Source organism: Pongo abelii, chromosome 2 (genome assembly GCF_028885655.2).
Source record: "Pongo abelii isolate AG06213 chromosome 2, NHGRI_mPonAbe1-v2.0_pri, whole genome shotgun sequence".
NCBI lineage: Eukaryota > Metazoa > Chordata > Mammalia > Primates > Hominidae > Pongo > Pongo abelii.
In genome coordinates, this window is record NC_085928.1 from 164,527,266 (window position 1) to 164,552,130 (window position 24,865).

The window sequence follows — 24,865 nt, forward strand, 5'->3', positions numbered from 1 at the left end:
GCATTGCCTGTCAGCCCTGCTGATTCAATGTCCTTTCTATTATATACCCTGTGACCACTGTCTCACCAAAATGTACAGACTTCCTTTTTCACCCGAGAACACTTGAGGCTATCTAGAAAATAACATCCCTGAGCATTCCTTATGCAACATGAAAGTTCTGTTGTCAGTTCTCAATGAAGCCATCAGATCTTCCTGACTGCTGCTTAACACAAGTAAGCTTACTCTCTTACAAGTAAGGCATACAACTTGCCTTACTCTCAAGTAAGCTTAGAAACATGTTTTGTATCTACTAGATAATTAGTAATATGCTAGCTGCTATAGGATGGAAGGAAAGGAGAAAATAAGCCATCTTATTTGAAGTAGCTAACCAAGTCTTGCCCTAGATATAAGGAAATTAAATCAATTAGCAATAACATATAGTGCAATGCTTCATATTTTAGTATTAGAGGTGCCTTGCAGAGTTTTCTCAACTCATTTTCAAACATGAATTTATAAAAATCTAAACAAAATGGTAAGAAAAGAAGAAAACATTTGTGCATGTGCTACTTCCAAATGTAAAAGAAAATACAAAAATATTTCTAAGATAAACCTCTATATATACCAGTGTGTTGTCATCATGTTCTAGACTGTAGGAGCACAGGACTCCTGTATCATTCCCTGAGGATTCAGAAATTTGATCAAATAGAGATTTTCAGGAATTGCCTTCCAATCAATTTCCTGAGGTAAGTATGACAAAGACATCGATACCAAGAAACAATATTTGTAAGGAAGAAAATGTTGATTTTCCAAAAAGGGGGATAAAAGTTTTGAAAGTTGCTGCCTAAAGAAAATAAATGCAAGTTCCATGACGTTGGGTAATCAATCTCTCATTGTGACATCAAAAAAAAATGAAAGACATGGACAATAAAAAAAAACATAGTAGCACATAGAAGCACATATTGGTCATTATTAAAAGAAACTCAAACTTTTTTGTCCTTTGCTCTCACACCACAGCAAAAATCATCACAGAAGATTTCTGTGACCAAATATATAGGGGTTTTTCTCCAACAATAAGCAATCAATTCTGCAGTGGACATCATCTGGGAATCCTCCAGTTCAACATCTGACACTATCCACCTGGAGATAGCATCAGATCCCACAGGTTGAAGGCCCAGTCTTCACGACCACCTCCACTCTTCAGACACCAATTGTAAGTCTGGGCCTCCAGAACATCTGACCAACTGGTGTTCTCACAACCCCTCTTTGGATTCGATTAATTTCCTGGAGTGCCTCACAGAACTCAGGGAAACATTTATTTGTGTTTATTTGTTTATTGTAAAGGATATTTTAAAGACTACAAATGAAGAGCCAGATGAAGGGACACTTAGGGTGAGGTCTGGAAGGGTCTTGAGTATAACAGTTTCTGCCTCCGTGGAGGTGGGGTGCACCACCCTTCTTACATATGGATGAGTTCTTGTTCATCTTCCTGTAGGCCTCCCCACGTTTAGCTCTCTGGAAGCCCCTGAATCCTGTCCTCTCAGGCCTTATATGGAGACTTCATTGGATAGGCATGATTACATCACGGACAACCATGTCACAGTGTGACTGGACAAAAAGGGTATGATTTAAACTCAGCAAAGGCCAAACTGTTCAGATTCTTCACTCCTTTCTGTGCAGCATTCCTTCCTCCAGGGTATAGGGCAGGATCTTCTCTAGAATGAGGGTCTTATGACCCACAATCAGATTAGAGTCCTGTCTTGGAAAGGTGAAAGAAAGGAGGGCAGGAGGAGGTTACAGGGAAAGATTCTCCTTATTGTAACAAAGGCTATCGGAGTTTAACCCCAGGAACCGTAGATGAAAATTGTCATATTATGATAAATCAAATGAAAGCTGAGTTCTTGTAATAGTTTTGAAATAGTCTCAAATACTTCTAAATAACACTGACATTATAAAATAGGTCTAATAGGACATTGAAAAGCCTGGTTGTTTCTGATGTTAGGATTAATAAGTAAAAACAAAAAAGAAACTGATTGGCACCTAAATATAAATATCCTGGTCAGGATTTAAAAAAGAATTCATATAAATGATACAACCACATCTTTGAAAATGTGCAATATGTATTATCCAGGTATTAGCTGGATCCAGGTTTTAGCTGGTATTTCAGCTGCTATGGAGTAATTACTTTCTCTTTCTTATGGTTTCCAAAATGTAGATAAGGGAGCTTCACTGCATCTTACGGAAGCCAAGCCTGGGTTTTGCCATCATTACATGAATTCTGCCACAAATCAGAAATTTGCATTATTGGCAAAGCTACTCAAACATAGCAAGCTAATTAATACATTATATTGCAGGAAAGAGGCTTAGACAAATGATTACAATTACTTTCCAAAATGTAAAATCAATCATAAATTATCCTAACAATTGCTTGAACTGAAACCAAGAAATAAAATAAATTACTCACCCTTGTAAGGCTGGTTGCAATAAACTCACTTTCTCAGATCTTTATGGCTTACTAGTTTTTCTGTTTATGTTCCTGACTTTAAGCTAAGTTACCACAGGGATTCTGCAAATATGGGTTTGTTTGTATGTTTGGAGATAATTGAAGTGGCTCTTTAAGAATCATAAATTTGAAAATGTATTGTTTCAAGTTGCTTTGCAAGATTCATGCTGGGTCATTAAAAGAGAAAAAGTTAAACCGTGTGTCTTCAATGAGTGAAAGAAATATTATTTTCTAGATAAATGTCAGCCACATGAGGGAAAAATCAAGAAATCATATTTTTAACCCGAACATTCTAAGAATCTGTTGCAAACTACACAATTTTATATAAAGTAAAACTACTAAAGATAAAAATCAGGGTGAGACAAAAGGTTTCAAAATTGATGTGTGCTATTCAAAATCCCCTGACAAGTTGAAGACTTTGACAAAATACTAGTGGCCAAGCATCCTGTTTTATGTTTATGTATGTGCCAACAGAAACAGTGTAACAAATGATAAGAAATGGAAAAAAAGTCTTGCAGTCAGTGTGGACATAGCTAATACTGCTATTTACTATTGTCAGAGAATCAACTATTTTTTTAAAAAGTACAAATAAACTGAGTATACAAGATTTCTTATTTATAGTTCAGATGAAGAAAATAAAGAGAACAAAGCCTGATAATGTTTCTTAAAATAAGTATTGATTGAAAGTCACCTTTATTTCTTGGGTGTGAAGTAATTGCATATATAGTGTATTAATAATGTGATTCAGAGCAAGAAGTGCTGAAAATATTTCTATAATGAGCATGGGGAATTAAAAATAGAGAAAAGATCATGAAAGAGATTACTATTTTCATAAAAATCCATTTTTTCACCTGTGCAATTAGCTATCATATGTTTAATCAACCTCTCTTATAGTTGCATGAGATTATGTGAGTTCTGACCATTGAAATGTGGGCAGAAATGATACATGTCATGTCTCAGCCTGGTTACTATTAAAAGAAGACTCCCACAATTACCTCTGCTGTCTCTTTTCCCTAGTCTGCAAATAAGATGTAGACAAAACGGTAGAGGGCTCTAAAGTCCTAAGACAGGCACTACTTCCTTCGTTGAGAAAGTCTTGCTATGAACCTTGCTATAAATCATCAACCTAACTAAGCAGTATGCTTGGTTATACAGTTGATTTACATTCTGCCACAGCTCCTTTTTTTTTTTTTTTTTTTTTTTGTGCTGCAGACAGGCAATATGTAGACTCTCACACTTTGAATAGTACTGCCCTAGGAAGGCAAAAGCAAGTTGGATCCCTGAGTCACTTCTTAGAACAGATCACCAGACCAATCACAGCCATATTAGACTGTTACCAAAATAAGAAATAGACTTCTATTATTTCAGTGAAACTACTAACATTATTGATTTTTTTAAAGCACTTACAGAACCTTAATATATATTGTTAAAAAGAAAAAAGATTCTATCCTACAAATAAAATACACAGTATTTTCAGATGATCTTAAAATGTTGACAAAAGTTTTATGAATTCCACAAAGTGGAAATTAAGTAGAACACACATTCTAGCCATAAAAAATGAACTAATAATTAAGATTACTTTAGTAATCTTAGTAAAGCTTTAGTAAGATTTAGTAAAAAGATTTAGTAAAGCTTAAATAAATGAAAAGTGAAAGCAAAATATTATCTTTGATAGCTCTTTGGCTAAAGAAGAAATTGAAAACTTTAAATAGCAAGCATTTAGAAAATGCCAATGATGAGGTCATTATTATTAAAATCAGGAAATTGAGGGCAAAGTTGTTTTGACATGCATTTTGTGAAGCAATAATAAAAGCAATGAGTTAGGCAATCACTCAGTAAGTGTAATCAAGAACCTACAAATGCATAATACAGAAAAATATTAAGAAATTATTTAATTTGAGGAAAAATATTAATTACCAAAATTCGCTCAAAAAGAAGTTTATGCCTGATGAGAAAAATACTTAAGAATACATAAAACTTGTCATACTATAGCTTCTACAAAAATGTAGAGGGAGTCAGTATACATTGTGTGAGTTTCAAAATCTAGTAAGTCAGAAATATGTATATACATATTGAAATATGTAAAAATATAATGTATATTTCTTTTAAATTATCAGATTTAATTTTAAGCTAAATAAAAAGTATATATCAAACAAAAAAGAAAAATGAAAAAATTTTAAGTCAATCTATTAAACGTAAGATAAGATGACAAAAGATCTAAACATATCTGCCATAACAGTAACAATAACAAACATACAAATAACTATATAAGCGTTCAAACAACAGATGGAAACATTGTGTTTATAGGAGACACACTTAAAATTGGCTTGGAATCTGTAAAATTGTTTAAAGATCTACCAAATAGATACAAGCACAAAGAAAGGAAGAATCAGAATATTTAAATGAGTCAAGTTTGAATTTAAGGTTATAAAAATAAATGCAACATATAGGATAACTTTTCATTAAGAAAATATTCAATAAAACATGCTAATAAAGGATAAAGCAAGTATTATTGGAAATATAAGGAGAAATAAACACAAATATAACTATAGTGGTAAGATAACTTTACAGAATTCTCAACCCCAGCAAATTAAGTATAAAGTTCTAAAACTTAATGAGAGGAATACAACTAACTTGGTTAAAAAACTGATACTAATATATAGAAAGGTTCTCCTTGTTTTAAATTGCTCACATATTATTTACAAAAATCAGCCATAGTAGCTCACAAAGACACAGTTAATAATTTTTTTTATTTTTTTATTTTTGTTTATTTCATCAGCATCCATTTTATTTATTTATTTATTTTCATTATTATACTTTAAGTTTTAGGATACATGTGCACAATGTGCAGGTTAGTTACATATGTATACATGTGCCGTGCTGGTGTGCCGCACCCATTAACTCGTCATTTAGCATTAGGTACATCTCCTAAAGCTATCCCTCCCCCCTCCCCCCACCCCACAACAGTCCCCAGAGTGTGATGTTCCCCTTCCTGTGTCCATGTGTTCTCATTGTTCAATTCCCACCTATGAGTGAGAATATGTGGTGTTTGGTTTTTTGTTCTTGCGATAGTTTACTGAGAATGATGATTTCCAGTTTCATCCATGTCCCTACAAAAGATATGAGCTCATCATTTTTTTATGGCTGCATAGTATTCCATGGTGTATATGTGCCACATTTTCTTAATCCAGTCTATCATTGTTGGACATTTGGGTTGGTTCCAAGTCTTTGCTATTGTGAATAGTGCCGCAATAAACATATGTGTGCATGTGTCTTTATAGCAGCATGATTTATAGTCCTTTGAGTATATACTCAGTAATGGGATGGCTGGGTCAAATGGTATTTCTAGTTCTAGATACCTGAGGAATCACCACACCGACTTCCACAAGGGTTGAACTAGTTTACAGTCCCACCAACAGTGTAAAAGTGTTCCTATTTCTCCACATCCTCTCCAGCACCTGTTGTTTCCTGACTTTTGAATGATTGCCATTCTAACTGGTGTGAGATGGTATCTCATTGTGGTTTTGATTTGCATTTCTCTGATGGCCAGTGATGGTGAGCATTTTTTCATGTGTTTTTTGGCTGCATAAATGTCTTCTTTTGAGAAGTGTCTGTTCGTGTCCTTCGCCCACTTTTTGATGGGATTGTTTGTTTTTTTCTTGTAAATTTGTTTGAGTTCTTTGTAGATTCTGGATATTAGCCCTTTGTCAGATGAGTAGGTTGCCAAAATGTTCTCCCATTTTGTAGGTTGCCTGTTCACTCTGATGGTAGTTTCTTTTGCTGTGCAGAAGCTCTTTAGTTTAATTATATCCCATTTGTCAATTTTGGCTTTTGTTGCCATTGCTTTTGGTGTTTTAGACATGAAGTCTTTGCCCATGCCTATGTCAAATGATAAGGGGGATATCACCACCGATCCCACAGAAATACAAACTACCATCAGAGAATACTACAAACACCTCTATGCAAACAAACTAGAAAATCTAGAAGAAATGGATAAATTCCTCGACACATACACCCTCCCAAGACTAAACCAGGAAGAAGTGGAATCTCTGAATAGCCCAATAACAGGCTCTGAAATTGTGGCAATAATCAATAGCTTAACAACCAAAAAGAGTCCAGGACCGGATAGATTCACAGCTGAATTCTACCAGAGGTACAAGGAACTGGTACCATTCCTTCTGAAACTATTCCAATCAATAGAAAAAGAGGGAATCCTCCCTAACTCGTTTTATGAGGCCAGCATCATCCTGATACCAAAGCCGGACAGAGACACAACCAAAAAAGAGAATTTTAGACCAATATCCCTGATGAACATTGATGCAAAAATCCTCAATAAAATACTGGCAAACTAAATCCAGCAGCACATCAAAAAGCTTATCCACCATGATCAAGTGGGCTTCATCCCTGGGATGCAAGGCTGGTTCAATATACACAAATCAATAAATGTAATCCAGCATATAAACAGAACCAAAGACAAAAATCACATGATTATCTCAATAGATGCAGAAAAAAGGCCTTTGACAAAATTTAACAACCTTCATGCTAAAAACTCTCAATAAATTAGGTATTGATGGGACGTATCTCAAAATAATAAGAGCTATCTATGACAAACCCACAGCCAATATCATACTGAATGGACAAAAACTGGAAGCATTCCCTTTGAAAACTGGCACAAGACAGGGATGCCCTCTCTCACCACTCCTATTCAACACAGTGTTGGAAGTTCTGGCCAGCGCAATCAGGAAGGAGAAGGAAATAAAGGGTATTCGATTAGGAAAAGGGGAAGTCAAATTGTCCCTGTTTGCAGATGACATGATTGTATATTTAGAAAACCCCATTGTCTCAGCCCAAAATCTCCTTAAGCTGATAAGCAACTTCAGCAAAGTCTCAGGATACAAAATCAATGTGCAAAAATCACAAGCATTCATATACACCAATAACAGACAAACAGAGAGCCAAATCATGAGTGAACTCCCATTCACAATTGCTTCAAAGAGAATAAAATATCTAGGAATCCAACTTACAAGGGATGTGAAGGACCTCTTCAAGGAGAACTACAAACCACTGCTCAATGAAATAAAAGAGGGTACAAACAAATGGAAGAACATTCCATGCTCGTGGGTAGGAAGAATCAATATCGTGAAAATGGCCATACTGCCCAAGGTAATTTATAGATGCAATGCCATCCTCATCAAGCTACCAATGACTTTCTTCACAGAACTGGAAAAAACTACTTTAAAGTTCATATGGAACCAAAAAAGAGCCCACATCACCAAGTCAATCCTCAGCCAAAAGAACAAAGCTGGAGGCATCAGGCTACCTGACTTCAAACTATACTACAAGGCTACAGTAACCAAAACAGCATGTTACTGGTACCAAAACAGAGATATAGATCAATGAAACAGAACAGAGCCCTCAGAAATAACGCCACATATCTACAGCTATCTGATCTTTGACAAACCTGAGAAAAACAAGAAATGGGGAAAGGATTCCCTATTTAATAAATGGTGCTGGGAAAACTGGCTAGCCATATGTAGAAAGCTGAAACTGGATCCCTTCCTTACACCTTATACAAAAATTAATTCAAGATGGATTGAAGACTTAAACGTTAGACCTGAAACCATAAAAACCCTAGAAGAAAACCTAGGCATTACCATTCAGGACAATAAGTTTTAAAATGTAGAAATTATACTTGTTTTGCTCTCTGACTACTGTTTTGTTAATTAAAACTAAATGTATTAACACTGACTTAACATTGAACTTCTCTTAAACAAATACATAGAGCCAGGCATGGTGGTTTATGCCTGTAATCCTAGCGCTTTGGGAGGCCAAGGCGGGTGGATCACTTTAGGTCAGGAGTTCAAGAGCAGCCTGGCCGACATGGTGAAACCCCAGCTCTACTAAAACTGCAAAAATTATCTGGGTATGGTGGTGCACGCCTATAGTCCCAGCTACTTGGGAGGCTGAGGCAGGAGAATTGCTTGAATCCCCGAGGCGGAGGTTGCAGTGAGCCGAGATCACGCCACTGCACTCCAGCCTGGGCAATAGAATGAGACTCTGTCTCAAGGGAAAACAAACAAACATAGAAATGCTGATTAAATAAAACAAAACTTGTAGAAAAGCTTAAAGCTTATCTTTATGTTAAGTAAACTGAAAATTACATGTGTAAGCTCAGAAGCTGTTACCAGATCGGACTTGGAAAATCTTGGATCTGGATATAAGACCTAATGGCAAGAGTTTTTATGCCCGATATGAATAAAAGATATGGCCTTGGGCTCCTGAGTGGTAGAAAAATAGTATTGAGATCTTTGAATCAAGCTCTTTCAGTAACAAGGCAAATTTTAAAATCTTCAACCACTGGAAGATAGAAGACACAAGGTTCAAGATAAAATAAAGTAAAAATCACTTCAAGCAGGTAAGGCATTAAAATTTATAGCACCTGAATGGTGAAGAATTCTCAAACAAGAAATAATTGTATAAACTATTCTCAGTATATTACTCAGTGAAGTAAATGCAAAATTGTCTTTAAAAAATAGTTTTACAGTTCAAACTTTACAGATGTGCCAAAGGAAAACCTGCTTCTACTAAAAATTAACACACATTAAAAAAATTAACAAAAATGCAAAAAGAAAACATCACCATGAGTGAGAGTCAGCAGACAACAAATTGTACGTTAGCATCCCTTGAGCTTAAGATCAATTGTTTCTTGAGTTCAAGAAATAATATTCTGAGAGACTCAAGAGGAAGTATGCTTTAAATAGCTCAACAATAAATGAAGTAATATAAATCAGAAGAAAATAATAAAATGGTATAAATAAAAACAACATACAAATTTTGAGTAAATATAAAAAGAACTTCCAGAAATAAAAAATGTAGTAGTAAAAATACAAAACTTAATAAACTTAATGGTGGATTTAGAAGATTAGACATAGGTGAAGAGATAATTAGTACATTCAAGGAAACATATGAGGAAAGTACTCAGAATGCAATATAAAAAGTTGAAGAGATAAAAAATCTGAAAGAGCGGTAAAGAAACAATGGAGAAACAAATAATTTATATCTGAGAATGTATTATATACATGAAATAATATACATCAACTGAAATTATAATAATAATAAACTACATAATTAATAATGTTGGGACACTTGGTTATCTCTATGGAAAAATTTAAATGAATACCTGACTTACTCTTTATGAAAAAATCAAATAAAGATGAATTAATTACACAAGTATAAAATATAATCTTTCAAAGTTTTAGAAAAATATAGTATTTTTTATAAAGTTAGGCTAGGAATGACTTCAAAATATTATACAACATAAATCATAAAGAAATGGACTAAGCTAAACTACATTAAAATTTAAATCTTTTCCCAGAAAAGAATAACATAAAAATCAAAACACAGGTATGAGCAGAGCATGTAACTGGTAATGCATTAGCATCCAGAATATATTAAAAATTCCACCCAGGAAGTGGAGGTTTCAGTGAGCCAAGATCATGCCACTGCACTCCAACCTGGGCAACAGAGAAAAACTCTGCCTCAAAATATAATAATAAAAATTCAAATAGTCTATAAGAAGCCATTAAGATAAAAACAAATAGAAGAATGGTCAAAGGATATGAACAGAAATTTTACAGAAAATGAATCCAATAGCCAATAAACATGAAAACCAATCTTATTAATAAACAGAGAAATTCAAATTTTAATAAGATACCAAATTATTATCTTGTTGGCAAAAATTAACAAGTCTGACAAAATGTTGATCATTAAGCAGGGATACCTTGACTCATATTTTGCTGGTTGGATATGAATTGTTACAACAAAGCAATTGGGCAATGTATAGTAAAGTTTTAATAATTGTACTATTTCATCTAACAATTTTACTTCTAGGTAAATCATATTTCAAAAGTTTCCCCTTGAGCATTAAAAGACATATACAAAGATATACTTTAAAACATTATTTATAACAGCAAAAAAGCAACCTAATTTTATATCTGTGGAAAAATGAAAATATATTATTTACATAATTCAACACTATACCAAGGTGAAAATTAGTAGATATACATAAGCCAACATGAATGAATGTAAAAAACATCAATATTGAGAAAAACTGACCTGCAAAAAGTTAGGTATATTATGCCATTTATGTAAATGTTTTAAACAACAAAACATTGCTTTAAATTGACTGAAGACATTTAAATTGACATTTTTACCAATATAATAAGATTATTTAAGATATATGGGAAAATGATACATTTGAAATTTAGAATTTGTGTTTATTCTGAAAGAAAGGCAAAAAAGATGGATCTTAAACCACAAATTAGGTTCTAAAAAAATAAACAAACTTGCAGATAATTAAATATATTAAATCTTTGTTGTGTGTACATAATTGTATGCCATATTATCATTTGCATTTTCCTAAATGTTTAAAATATTTTACATGTGAAATCAAAAGTACAAGAAAAAAGAAAAAAGTTTGACTTCATCAAAATTGAAAATTTTCATATTTCAAAAAACACAGGAAAGTTAAAAGGCAACTCACACAATGAAAGAAAATTTGACATAGATTACATTGAATCTATAGATTCCTCGGGTAGTATATTAGTCTGTTTTCACACTGCTGATAAAGACATACCCAAGACTGGGCAATTTACAAAAGAAAGAAGTTTAATGGACTCACAATTCCATATGGCTGGGGAGGCCTCACAATCATGGTGGAAGGGAAGGAGAAGCAAGTCACATCTTACACAGAGGGCAGCAGGCAAAAAGAGAGCTTATGCAGGGAAACTCCTGTTTTTAAAACCATCAGATCTCATAAGACTCATTCACTACCATGAGAACAGCATAGGAAAAACCTGCCCCCATAATTCAATCACCTCCAACCAGGGTCCTCTCACTACACATGGGAATTGTGGGAATTACAATTCAAGGTGAGATTTGGGTGGGGACACAGCCAAACCATATCATTCCATACCTGGGCCCTCCAAAATCTCATGTCCTCACATTTCAAAACAATTATGCCTTCCCAACAGTCACCCAAAGTCTTAACTCATTTCAGCATTAACTCAAAAGTCCACAGTCCAATGTCTCATCTGAGACAAAGCAGGTCTTTTCCACCTGTGAGTCTGTAAAATAAAAAGTAAGTTAGTTACTTCCTAGACACAGTGGAGGTACAGGCATTGGGTAAAAACGGCCACTCCAAATGGGAGAAATTGACCAAAACAAAGGGGCTACAGGCCCTATGCAAGTCTGAAATCTGGCAGGGCAGTCAAATCTTAAAATTCCAAAATGATCTTTTTTTGACTCCATGTCTTACATCGGGTCATGCTGATGCAAGAAGTAGGTTCCCATGGTCTTGGGCAGCTCTGCCCCTGTGGCTCTGCAGGGTGCAGCCTCCCTCCCAGCTGCTTTTATGGGCTGTTGTTGAGTGTCTGCAGCTTTTGTAGGTGCACAGTGCAAGCTGTTGGTGGATCTACTATTCTGGGGGCTGGAGGATGGTGGCCCTCTTCTCACAGCTCCACTAAGTGGTGCCCCAGCAGGGATTCTCTTTGGGGGGCTCCTACCACACATTTCCCTTCTGCACTGCCCTAGCAGAGGTTCTCCATGAGAGGCCCCCACCCCCCAACCCCTAGCAAACTTCAGCCTGGACATCCAGGCATTTCCATACACCCTCTGAAATCAAGACAGAGGTTTCTAAACCTCAATTCTTGACTTCTGTGCTCCTGCAGGCTCAACACCACATGGAAGCTGCCAAGGCTTGGGTCTTGCACCCTCTGAAGCTGCAGCCTGAGCTGCAGCTTGGCCCATTTTAGTCATGGCTAGAATGGCTGGGATGCAGAGCACCAAATCTCTAGACTACATACAGCATGGGGACCCTGTGCCTGGCCCACAAAATAATTTTTTCCTCCTAGGCCTCTGGGCCTGTGATGAGAGGGGCTACTGTGAAGACCTCTGACATATCCTGAAGACATTTTCTCCGTTGTCTTGATTAACAATGGCTCCTCATTACTTATGCATTTGGCTCCTCATTACTTATGCAAATTTCTGCAGCCAGCTTTAATTTCTACTCAGAAAATGGGGTTTTCTTTTCTATCACATTGTCAGGCTGCAAATTTTCTGAACTTTTAGGCTCTGCTGTCCTTATAGAACTGAATGCCTTTAACAGTACCCAAGTCACCTCTTGAATGCTTTGCTGCTTAGAAATTTCTTCCACCAGTTATCCTAAATAATCTCTCTCAAGTTCAAAGTTCCACAAATCTCTAGGGCAGGAGCAACATGCTGCCAGTCTCTTTCCTGGAGCATAACAAAAGTCACCTTTGCTCCAGTTGCAAACAAGTTCCTCATCTCCATCTGAGACCACCTCAGCCTGGACCTTATTGTTCATATCGCTATCAGAATTTTTGTCAAAGCCATTCAAAAAGTCTCTAGGAAGTTCTAAACTTTCCCACATTTTCCTGTCTTCTCCTCAGCCCTCCAAACTGTTCCAACCTCTGCCTCTTACCCAGTTGCAAAGTCATTTCCATATTTTCAGGTATCTTTTCAGCAATGCTCCACTCTACTGGTTCCAATTTACTGTATTAGTCCATTTTCACACTGCTCATAAAGACACACCCAAGACTGGGCAATTAACAAAAGAAAGAGGTTTATTGGACTTACAGTTCCACATGGCTGGGAAGGCCTCACAATAATGGCAGAAAATGAAAGGCACATCTCACATGCTAGCAGACAAGAGAAGAGCTTGTGCAGGGACCCTCCTGTTTTTAAAACCATCAGATCTTGTGAGACTTATTCACTATCATGATAACAGTACAGGAAAGGCCCATCCCCATAATTCAATCACCTCCCAGTGGGTTCCTCCCATGGTGTGGGAATTGTGGGAGTTACAATTCAAGATGAGATTTGGGTGGGAACACACCCAAACCATATCAAGTAGTATCGGCATTTTAACAGTACTGATTCTTCCAATTCATGAGCATGGAATATTTTTCTCATTTTTCTGTGTTCTCTTCAATTTCTTTCATCAATATTTTGCAGTTTTCAATGTGGAGATCTTTTATTTCTGTTGTTAATTCCAAGGTATTTCGTTTTGTTTGTAGCTATTGTAAATGGGATTACTTTCTTGATTTCTTTCTCAGATGGTTCATTGCTGGCATATGTAAATGCTACTGATTTTTGTATGTTGATTATTGTATCCTGCAACTTTTCTGAATTTGTTTATCTATTCTAATAGTTTTTTGGTGGAATCCTTAGTTGTTTGCTAATATAAAATCATATTATCTGCAAATAAGGATAATTTGACTTCTACTTTTCCAATTTGAATGCTCTGTATTTGTTTCTCTTGGTGAGATTACTCTAGCTAGGAGTTCAGGTACTATGTTGAATAACAGTGGTCAAAGTTGGCATCTATGTGTTCCAGATCTTAGAGGAAAGGCATTCAGTTTTTTCCCATTCAGTATGATACTAGCTATGAATCTGTCATACGCAGCATTTATTATGCTAAGGTATGTTCCTTCTATACCCAGTTTTTTGAGAGCTTTTATAATGAAGGAATGTTGAATTTTATCAATTGCTTTTTCAACATCAATTGAAATGGTCATATGGGTTTTTTCCTGCACTCTATTGATATAATGTATCACATTGATAGATTTGTGTATGTTGAACCATCCTTGCACCCCTGGGATAAAATCCCACTTGGTCATAATGAATGACTTTTTTAATGTGTTGTTGAATTAGGTTTGCAAGTAGTTTGTTGAAGATTTTTTCATCCATGTTCATCAGAGATATTGGCCTGTAGTTTTCTTCTTTTGATGTGCCTTTGTCTGTTTTTGGTATCAGGGTAATACTGGCCTCATAGAATGAGTTTGGAAGTATTCCCTCCTCTATTTTTTAGAATAGTGTGAATAGGATTGGTATAAGTTCTTTAAATGTTTGGCAAAATTCAGCAGTAAAGCTATCGGGTTCTGGGTTTTCTTTGCTGGGAGACTTTTTATTACAGCTTCAATCTCGTTCCTTGTTATTGGTCTCTTCAGGTTCAGGATTTCTTTATGATATATTGGATTTCTTCATGGTTCAATCTTGTTAGGTTGTATGTGTCTAGGAATTTATTTTTTCGGTTTTCCAATTTACTGGCATATAGTTGCTCATAGCAGCCACTAAGGATCCTTTGAATTTCTGCAGTGTCAATTGTAATGCCTCATTTCACATTTCTGATTTTATTTATTTGGATCTTCTCACTTTTTATCTTGGCTAGTCTGGCTAAATATTTGTCAATTTTGTTTATCTTTTTTTTAAAAAAACTTTTCGTTTCGTTGATTTTTGTATTGTTTTTTCATTTCAATTTCATTTATTTGTGCTCTGAACTTAATTTTTTTTTCTACTAATTTTGGGTTTGTTTTGCACCTGCTTTTCTAGTTCTTTAAGATGCATTAGGTTGTTTATGTGAAGTTTATCTACTTTTTTTGTATAGGCACTTATTGTCATAAATGTTCCTCTTATTTATGCTCTCTGTTTATCCCACAGATTTTGGTATGTTGTGTTTCTATGACCATTTCAGTGGAATTTCCAATTTTTCTCTTAATTTCTTCATTGATTCCCCTGGTCATTCAGGAGCATATTTTTTAACTTCCATGTGTTTGTATAGTTTCAAAAATTCCTCCTGTTATTTATTTCTAGTTTTGTTCCATTATGTTCAGATAAGATACTTGACATAATTTCAATTTTTTTGAATTTTTAAAGACTTGTTTTGTAGCCCAACATATGGTCTGTTCTTGAGAATAATTCATGTACTGAGAATAATAATGTGTATTCTGCAGCTGTTGGGTGAACTATTCCGTACATGTGTGTTAGGTCCATTTGGTTTATAGTGCAGATTAAGTCTGATGTTTCTGTGTTGACTTTTCTGTCTGGATTATCTTTCCAATGCTGAAAATGGGGTGTTAAAGTGTCCAAGTATTTCTGTGTTGAGGCCCATCTTTCTCTTTAGTTCTAGTAATATTTGCATTATATATCTGAGTACTCCAGTGTTGGGTATATATATAATTACAATTATTATATCTTCTTGGTGAATTGACCCGTTTATCATTATATAGTGACCTTTGTTGTCTGTTTTTATAGTTATTGCTGATATCTATTTTGTCTGATATAGGTATAGCTACTCCTGCTCTTTTTTTATTTTCATTTGCCTAAAATATCTTTTCTAATTCCTTTATCTTCTGTCTATGTGTGTCTTTTTTCTTTCTTTTTTCTTTTCTTTTCTGTTTTTTTTTTTTTTTGAGATGTAATCTCACTCTCTCACCCAGCCTGCAATGCAGTGGTGCAATCTCAGCTTACTGCAACCTCTGCCTCCCATGTTCAAGCGATTATCATGCCTCAGCCTCCTGAGTACCTGGGACTACAGGCACATGCCAGAACACCTGGCTAATTTTTGTAATTTTAGTAGAGAGAGAGTTTCATCATTTTGGCCAGGTTGGTCTTGAACTCCTGACCCTCGGGTCATCCACCCACCTTGGCCTCCCAAAGTGCTGGGATTACAGGCATGAGCCACTGCTCCCAGCCTATGTGTTTCTTTATAGGTCATGTGTGTTTTCCTGCAGGTAATGGATAATTGGGTCTTTTTTTTTTTTTAATCTATTCAGCCACTCTATGTCTTTTCATTGGAGAGTTTAATTCATTTACATTTAATGTTATTATTGATAAGCAAGGACTTACTCTTGTCATTTTGTTATTTGTTTTCTGGTTTCTGTTTTTTGTGGTCTTTCTTCCCTCTCTCCTCCCCTCCCTCCCTGTCTTTCTTTCTACCTTTCTTCTTTTCTTCCTGTCTTTATTTTTGTGAAGGTGATTTTCTCTGGTATTATGTTTTAATTTCTTACTTTTTATTTTTTTGTATCTCTTATAGGCTTTTTGATTTGAAGTTACTATGAGGCTTCCAAATAACTTCTTATAACCCATTATTTTAAACTGATGACAACTTAACACTGGTGGCAAAAACAATGTAATTAACAAAGGGAAAACTAATTTGAAAAACTCTACAATTTAACTTCATTCTCCTCACTTTTTAACTTTTTGTTGCTTCTATTTATATATTATTGTGCTGTCTATCTTGAAAAGGTGTTGTAGTTATTATTTTTGATAGGCTTATTTTATTTTTTAGTTTTTCTACTCAAGATATGAGTAGTTTACACATCACAAATAGTGTTATAATATTCTGTATTTGTCTGTGCACTTAACTACTACCAATGAGTTTTGTACCTTATTGATCATAAATGTCTTTTTCTTTCAGATTGAAGAATTCCTTTAACATTTCTTATAGGACAGGTCTGGTGTTGGCGAACTCCCTCAGCTTTTGTTTGTCTGGGAATATCTTTATTTTTTCTTCACGTTTGAAGGATATTTTCATGGATATACCATTCTAGGATGAAAGGTTTTTTTTCTTCAGCACTTTAGATATGTGAAGCTACTCTCCTCTGGCCTATAAGGTTTCCACCGAGAAGTCTGCTGCCAGATGTATTGGAGCTTCACTGTATCTTATTTGCTTCTTTTCTCTTGCTGCTTTTAGGGTACTTTTTTTCTCCTTAACCAAGTAGATTCTTCTTTTTTTTCTAGATTTGTAAAAGTGCTTCATTATTTTTTATTCTTTTTTCTTTCATCTCTTTTTACTTTGTATTTTCAAATAGCCTGTCTTCAAGCTCACTACTTTTTTCTTCTGTTTGACCAATTATGCTGTTGAGAGACTCACACATTCTTCAGTACAGCATTGAATTTTTCAACTTTACAATTTCTGCTAGAGTTTTAAAACCTCAGCAAACTAACACAGGAACAGAAAACCAAACACTGCATGTTCTCACTCATAAGTGGCAGTTGAACAATGAGAACACATGGACACAGGGAGGGGAACACCACACACTCAGGCCTGTTGTGGCATGCAGGGAAATGGGAGGGAAAGCATTAGGAGAAATACCTAATGCCTGCAGGACTTAAAAGGTAGATGATGGGTTGATAGGTGTAGCAAACCACCATGGCAAATGTATACATATGTAACAAACCTGCACATCCAGTATGTGTATCCCAGAACTTAAAGTAAAATAAAATTAAGAAATCTAAAAAAATTATCTCAATTCCTTTGTTAAATTTATGTGATATTCTGAATTCCTTCTCTGTGTTATGTATAATTTCATTGAGTTTTCTCAAAACAGCTATTTTGAATTCTTTGTCTAAAGTGTCACATATCTGTGTCACTCCAGGATTTATCACTGGTAGTTTATTTAGTTCACTGGGGGAAGTTATGTTTTCTTGGATGGTCTTGAGGCTTGTGGATATTGGTTGATGTCTGGGCATTGAAGAAGTAAATATTTATTTTCATCTTCACAGTCTGGGCTAGTTGGTACCCATGCTTCCAAGGAAGGCTTTCCAGGTATTCAAAGGAACTTAAGTGTTGTGATCTAAGCCTTGGGTCACTGCAGTCATATCTATATTAAGTGGCACCCTAAGGCTAGTCACACTGTGACTCTTGCTGACTCATAGGGGTACAACTTTGGTGGTCTTGGATAAGATCTGGAAGAATTTTCTGGATTACCAGGCAGAGACTCTTGTTCTTTTCCCTTACTTTTCCCCAAACAAATAGAGTCTCTTTGTGCTGAGCTGCCTGGAGCTGGGGGAAGGGTGACCAAGCACCACTGTGGTCACCCCAGTAAGGACTGCTGGGTCAAATCTGAAGCCAGTACAGCACTGGGTCTCACCCAGGGCCCAAAGTGACCACTGCCTGTGTACCTCCAGTGTTCACTCAAGGCCCAAAGGCTCTTTGGTCAGCAGGTAGTGAATCCAGCCAGGCTATGTCCTACCCTTCAGGGCAGCAAGGTCCTCCCCTGACCAGGTTTGCTATCCAGAAATGCTGACCAGAAATGCTATCCAGGAGCCAGGACCTGGAGTTGGAGACCGTAGGAATCTACTTAGTGCTCTGTTCTACGATGGTTCATCTGGCACCCAATCCATAAGACAAAGTCCTTCCACTCTTCCTTCTTCTCCCCTCAAACAGAAGACATCTCTCCCCATGCACCACTGCCCCTGGACTATGGGGAATTCTGCCTGGCTACTGCCAATGTTTACTTAAGGCCGAACGTCTCTTCATTTACCCTGTGGTAAATGCTGCTAGGCCTGGGTCTCTCCCTTCAGGGAAGTGGGTTTCCCTTTGGCTCAGGATGAGTCCAAAATGGTGTTCAAGGCCTGAAACTGAGAACCTCAAGAGCCCACTTGGTGCTCTACCTTACTGTGGCCAAGGTGCAAGACAAAGTTTCCTTTACTCTTCCCTCTCCTTTCCTCAAACAGAAGGAGTCTCTCCCCATAACCATTCCAGCTGGGAATGTGCTGAGTCACAGTTGAAGCCAACATGGCACTGGGTCTCACTCAAGGTTCACGGCATGTACTGCCTGGCTACCACTTCTGATTATTCAGGGCCCATGGGCACTTTAGTCAGCAGGTGATAAATATCTCCAGTATTATGTTCTTCTCTTCAAGGCAGCTGGTTCCCTTGTGGCCCAGGGTGTATCTAGAAATGTCATCCAGGAGCTAGGGCCTGTAATGGGTACCTCAGAATTCTGTCTAGTGCCCTATTCTACTGTGGCTGAGCTGGTATCCAAGTTGCATATCAAGCTGGTATGCAAGAGGGAAGTTACTCTTCCCTCTCCTCTTTTCAAGCAAAGGGAAGGAGTCTCTCCTAGAGCTGTGACCTGCACTGCCTAGGGTTGGGGGAGTGGTGACACAAGCACTTCCTTGGCCACTCTGGCTGGTGTCTCAGTGGATCACATGAACCCCATGTCCTCTGGCTTTAAGTCCAGTATAGCACCAAGACTTGCCCAGGAATTGTAGTCTTTGTGGCCTAGATTGCCTTTCAAGTTTATTTAGAACTCCAGAGTGCTTTAGCTTGAGACAGTAGGGCTATACTGAACTCAGAATCTGAATGCTAGGATGGATGATTCCCCTCTGGCTAGGGCTGGTCCAAATGCTCTCTTTGTGGATGCCAGCTGAATTCTGCACTGAGTCGCTTTCCACTGTGACAGGCAGCACTGAATTCAAATGTAAAGCCCCACAATCACTGTGCTTTCCCTCTCCCAAGTGCACAGATTCTCTCTCCAAGCCATGTGGCTGCTGGTGGTAGTTGGAGAAGGAGGGGTATTCACAATTTAAGACTGTCTTTTCTACCCTCTTCACTGCCTCTTTCCTTGATATAATAGTAAAACCAGATACTGCGATCACTCATCTGATTTTTGGTTCTTATGGAGCTGCTTTCTTCTTTGGATAGTTGTTCAACTTGGTTTTCCTGTGGTGTCACGCAATTGCTGCAGGGTTCTATTTGGCCATCTTGATCCACCTGCCTCTCATAACTTTTTTATTTAGAAAAAAATCATAAGGATTATAATCATTAAAAAAATAAATACAAGGAAAGCACTAGGGTAGAGTTCAGAAATCTAGCACATATAACAAATGCTTATTAGATGTATATTCTAGGTTCTGTTATTTGATCCTTTTATGTTTTAATTTTCTCACTTGGAAATAGTATATTACACATTTTTCTCACTTGGAAACAGTATATTACACATTTTTTGTGTAATAATGGCATTGGTGTGAAAAATATGAAATACACAGTTGGCAAAGAGTAGTGTTCAAAAAGTGTCAGATATTAAGAATTAATTTACAACATTCTTAAATTTTTCAGACTAGTATAAATAAAAGCAAATTTTTCTTTGACATTTTACATTAATCCTGAATATTTCCACTTTGGGTAATTCTCCTCCTGGAGGAATCAGAAGCAAGTTATGACATGTTTTCTAAAACAAACTTCTATTTTCTATGCAAATGGAAATTAATAGACATTTATAAACATGAGAATAATCTAATCACACTTAGGAAGATTATCTGATGGCAGAATAAACAGTGGCAGATGCAAAGACTTGGGTGAAGGAGTGATCAGATAAAACTACTAGGCATTGCTGGAGGAGAAAGACAAGAGTCTGAGCTAGATAATAATGGAGAGAGTGAGTTCTTGAGTTGTTGTCTTCTTCATGGAAAACCCAAATCTCATCTATTGATTAGACTACATGTTAAAAATGTGAAGCCAGACTTTGTTCCATTTTGTTTCCTCTTCAATATTTATAGAAATGGGTTGCAATATGGCTTTCCTCACTCATGCATAACATAGAAATCCTTATATGGAAAAGAACGTAGACTTTTTTAAGTTCATGGATAGAGAATGGGGCAATGATGTTTGACCTGATAATGATATATTTATATAGAACTTTATGGTGTACACACTGCTTTGAAAAACATTACATTATTTTTGATCCCTCATTTATCTCACATGGTAGGTAGGGTCACAACTGTATTCCTATTTTAGATATGAGTAATCTCATGTTTAGAAAATTTTAAATGAGTTACTTAAGATTATTTTACTAGTTAATGACAGATCTAAGACTTAAAATTACATATTTTGATTCCATGTTCAATATTGCTACATGGTAGGTAAAACACACATCCTCATAAAGCAAATCACAAGTTGCAAGGGAGGACAGAAAAAGCATACACTCCACCTCACAATAAACACCATTTTCTCCTTTAAATTTTCATGAATGAATGGATTACTTGTATTGATTAAATTCACTTTTAAACATTATTTCTCTTTTTCATCATCTGTATGTAGAGTATCAATTTATCAAAATACAGCTAACTCTAAAATGTCAGTTTTTCACCCAAGACTGTAAATAGCCTTATTGATAAATACTGAGTGACTTTCCTACTTCTTTCTTCAGACTTAGTAAAAGAGTACCTGTAATATGCTAACAGTTAAATAGAAACATGAATAATTCTCAAGAGTCAGGCAAGTCTACAGTGTTTTATACTGCATTCAACATTTTTCTCTATGGAACATATCTTAGTCTTTGAAGTTATACATTTTTGAACAAGAAGCAACTTCAAATTATCATTATTCTATATTTTTATAATTCTCACTGCATATTTGTAAGAAAAGTTGATAGAAAAGAACATTAATGTAGAAAATATGTGTTATTATGAAACATTTCTACCATGTAGTCACAATAATAGAACAGGTTGATTTAATTTTCGTTGAACTTTTTTTCTCTCTTAGAGAGAAGGCATATATATAGATCTGTTTTCACTTTATTTGCCCCTCTCAAAAATGTTTCAATTGGTTTCCTATTTAAAATATATATTTCAATTAGGGGAAAATACATGTTTAATCAGTGAGTTTGCAGGAATAGGTACTATTTAGTATTAATAGTTTACAGGTAGCTTAATAGTTTACTATTAAATAGGTACTATTTAGAGAAGCATAATAATTTTCTAAGCTGGAAAAATTAAGAGGTCAACCCCATAAAAATTCATTATCTCTTTTCTTTGTAATGAGTAACATGCTAATATAAGGACAAGACTACCTTAAGAGTATTTTCCATCCTTATTTAAGTTGAATATGGTTTTCTCTTTTTAAACCTCTTGTTTTATAATAATATTAAAATATGCTTGTTATAACAAGTGAAACATTACAGAATAGAGAATTCAAATGCAAAGCTTATTTTCTCACCTTCGTTCACTCCAATATTAGATAAACAAAACTTAAAGGCAGTTGTCATCATCAGACCTGTACAGAAAAAAAAATTAAAGAAAGATCTTAAAGCTGATGGGAAATCCTAACAGATGGAAATTTAATTTTACTCATAGAGATGAAGATGTTTAATATGCAGCTAAATATAAAATACTTTTTTCTCATGATTTAGTTTATTTAAAAATGAATGATTGATTAGGCTTTGTAAAAACTAAAAACTTTTATTCATAAAAAATCACTACCAAGAAAGTGAAAAGATGACTCACCCAGTGGAAGAAAATATTTGCAAATCATATATTATGTAACAACCAAATATCTGGAATGCATAAAGAACTCTTACAACTCAACAGTAAAAAGAAAAATTACTCAGTTAAAAATTGGGCAAAAAATTTGAATAGACATTTCTCCAGAGGAGATATACAAATGGCCAAGAAGCACATGGAAAGTGTTCAACATCATTAGTCATTAGGGAAATGCAAATTAAAACCACAATGTGATATCACTTAACACCCATTAGGATAACCATAATTCTAAAAAAACAAGTATTGGAGAGAATTAAATAAATGTGAGCCCTGATACATTGCTGATAGAAATATAAAGTGGTGCAGCCACTGTAGAAAACAGTTTGTCCATTTCTCAAAAAGTTAAACACAGAGTATCACGTGACTCAAAAGTTCTGCTCATTGACATATACCCAAAAGAACTGAAATCACATATTCACCATAAATTTGTGCAAAAATTTTCATAGCAGCATTATTTCTAATATCCAAAAATTGAAAACAACCCAAATGTTTATAATGTCGTATATACATACAACAAAATATTATTCAGTCATAAAAAACGAATGGAAACTAGAAACAAGTGTTCATCAAAACAAAACATAAAAAAACTATAGGAAAATTCATCAATGGATGAATGAATAAAAATGTAATACACACAATGGAATACTATATAGCCATGAGAAAGAACAATATTCTGTCATTTTTAACAACATGAATGAAGCTACAGAACATTATGCTAAGTGAAATAAGCGAGGCACAGAAAGGCAAATACTGCATAATGTCACTTACATGAGAAATTTTAAAAAGTCAAACTCACAGAAGCAGAGAAGACAATGGTGGTTATTAGAATCTAGGGGTTTCAGGGGTGTGAGGAATGGGGATATGTTGGGCAAAGGGGACAAAGTTCCAGTTAGACAAGAGGAATAAATTTTAGAAATCTATTGCATAACATGGTAACCACAGATTATAATAATGTATATTTCAAAATTGTGAAACGAGTAGATTTTAAATGTTCTCACCAAATAAATAAATAAATAGGTGAAGTGGTAGATATGTTAATCAGCTTGATTTAGTCTTTTTATAATTTATACATATATCAAAAATATCACATTATATCCCATAAATGTATACAATTATTATTTGTCAATTAATTTAAAAAATTTTTAAATGTATATATATATCAATTCTATTGTAAAATAAGTGTATTTTTGTCATCATCTTTCTACTTATAAGAATTATTTATATATTCTGGGTACTGATCTGTCAATTTTATGTGTTGCAAGTATTTTTGGCTGTTTGAGACTTTATTTTCACAAACACAGTCTTGAATTTTAGCATAGTCTAGTTTAGCAGTAATTTCTTTTTTGGTTAGTGCTTTCTGAGTAAAATTTAAATATCAGCATTCATTTACTTACAAACACTAGAAAATCCAACTTAAATTGCCATAAACAAAAAATGTAACCATTGTCTCATATAATTGCAGGGTCTTTGGGGAATGATATCTTCAGGTACAGCTTTATTTAGAAACAAATGACCACCAGGTCTCATCTCTGTGTTCTGGCTCCTGAAGGTTAGCTTCCTTCATTCCCTATTCTAGGTGTTGGTCACTGGCAGCCTTAGGCTCCTGATGAATGCAAAATATGATACCTCCAGACCTTTCGTTTTCATACTATCAAATCCATAGGAACTATATAAGGAAAGTTTCTCTTTCCCAGAAGCCCCAGCAAACATTACCTCACAATGGTTCTTATTTGCATACATGTCCATCTTGAACCTATAACTATGGCTAAGAGGATGGGCATGCTGATTGCCTTAGAACAATCAGGACTCGCTTCTGCATCTGAAAATTGAGTCAACTACTGAAAAGCACAGGAGCTAAGAGTGGGAAAATGACGGTAAAGTTACTGAAAACACTAATCCTTTGGTATTGGTAGCCAAAAAAACTAATAAATGTTCAAATAATGATTATTTTTAACTTCACATGTGACACTGATACACGATTACTACTAGAGTTAAGAATAGACACTTTATTTTAGATACTAGTGTTTCCATTGACTATGTGATACTTATTTATCCTAAGTTACAATTGCTTCACATTTAAAATAAAAACAAAATACATAGTTAAGGTTATTGTGGATGAAATAAAAATTATATGTAAAGCACTTGATACAACGCATGATAAATTTAGTGATGTAATAATTATTAACATTTGAATGTTAATACAAAGCATGTGCTGCCTTTCCTAAGGGTAGTTGCATGTGAAGATTCCTCTCTGATTATTATACTGATGGTGTCATCCTTTGTGAATTAAATATCAGTGAAGGGAGATGAGCCCGCAATGCAGAGCTTTTGCCTGCCCCATTGAAATCCAACCCTCAGAGATCTGTAGTAAAGAAGAGAAACAGCACAGATCTTCATTCTCAACAGACCCACTGTGCTGTTTTAATCTTACCTCAAGTTCTTCCTTTTGCTAAAAAAATGTGAATTTAGGGAATTTTG

General features: G+C 35.3%; 2 long non-coding RNA genes across 4 annotated transcripts in view; one reads left to right on the forward strand and one right to left on the reverse strand.

Moving 5' to 3' along the window:
* Positions 1-1,384: 1,384 nt before the first annotated feature.
* On the reverse strand, positions 1,385-24,053 carry LOC129058690 (uncharacterized). Of its 2 annotated transcripts, none has more exons than XR_008523981.2 (3): positions 23,782-24,053; positions 22,065-22,121; positions 1,385-1,731 (listed from the first exon to the last, which is right to left on the reverse strand). It is a non-coding gene; the product is annotated as an uncharacterized LOC129058690 (long non-coding RNA). The 2 variants fall into 2 exon arrangements; XR_008523980.2 differs by having other exon boundaries at positions 1,385-2,254.
* Positions 24,054-24,125: 72 nt separating this feature from the next.
* Positions 24,126-24,865, forward strand: part of LOC112132764 (uncharacterized) — a 161,593-nt gene continuing 160,853 nt past the window's right edge. The window contains exon 1 of one of the 2 annotated variants that reach the window (XR_008523983.2): positions 24,126-24,261. This is a non-coding gene — a long non-coding RNA (uncharacterized LOC112132764). The remainder of the gene's footprint in view (positions 24,262-24,865) is intronic. The other variant, XR_008523982.2, reaches the window with a different exon arrangement.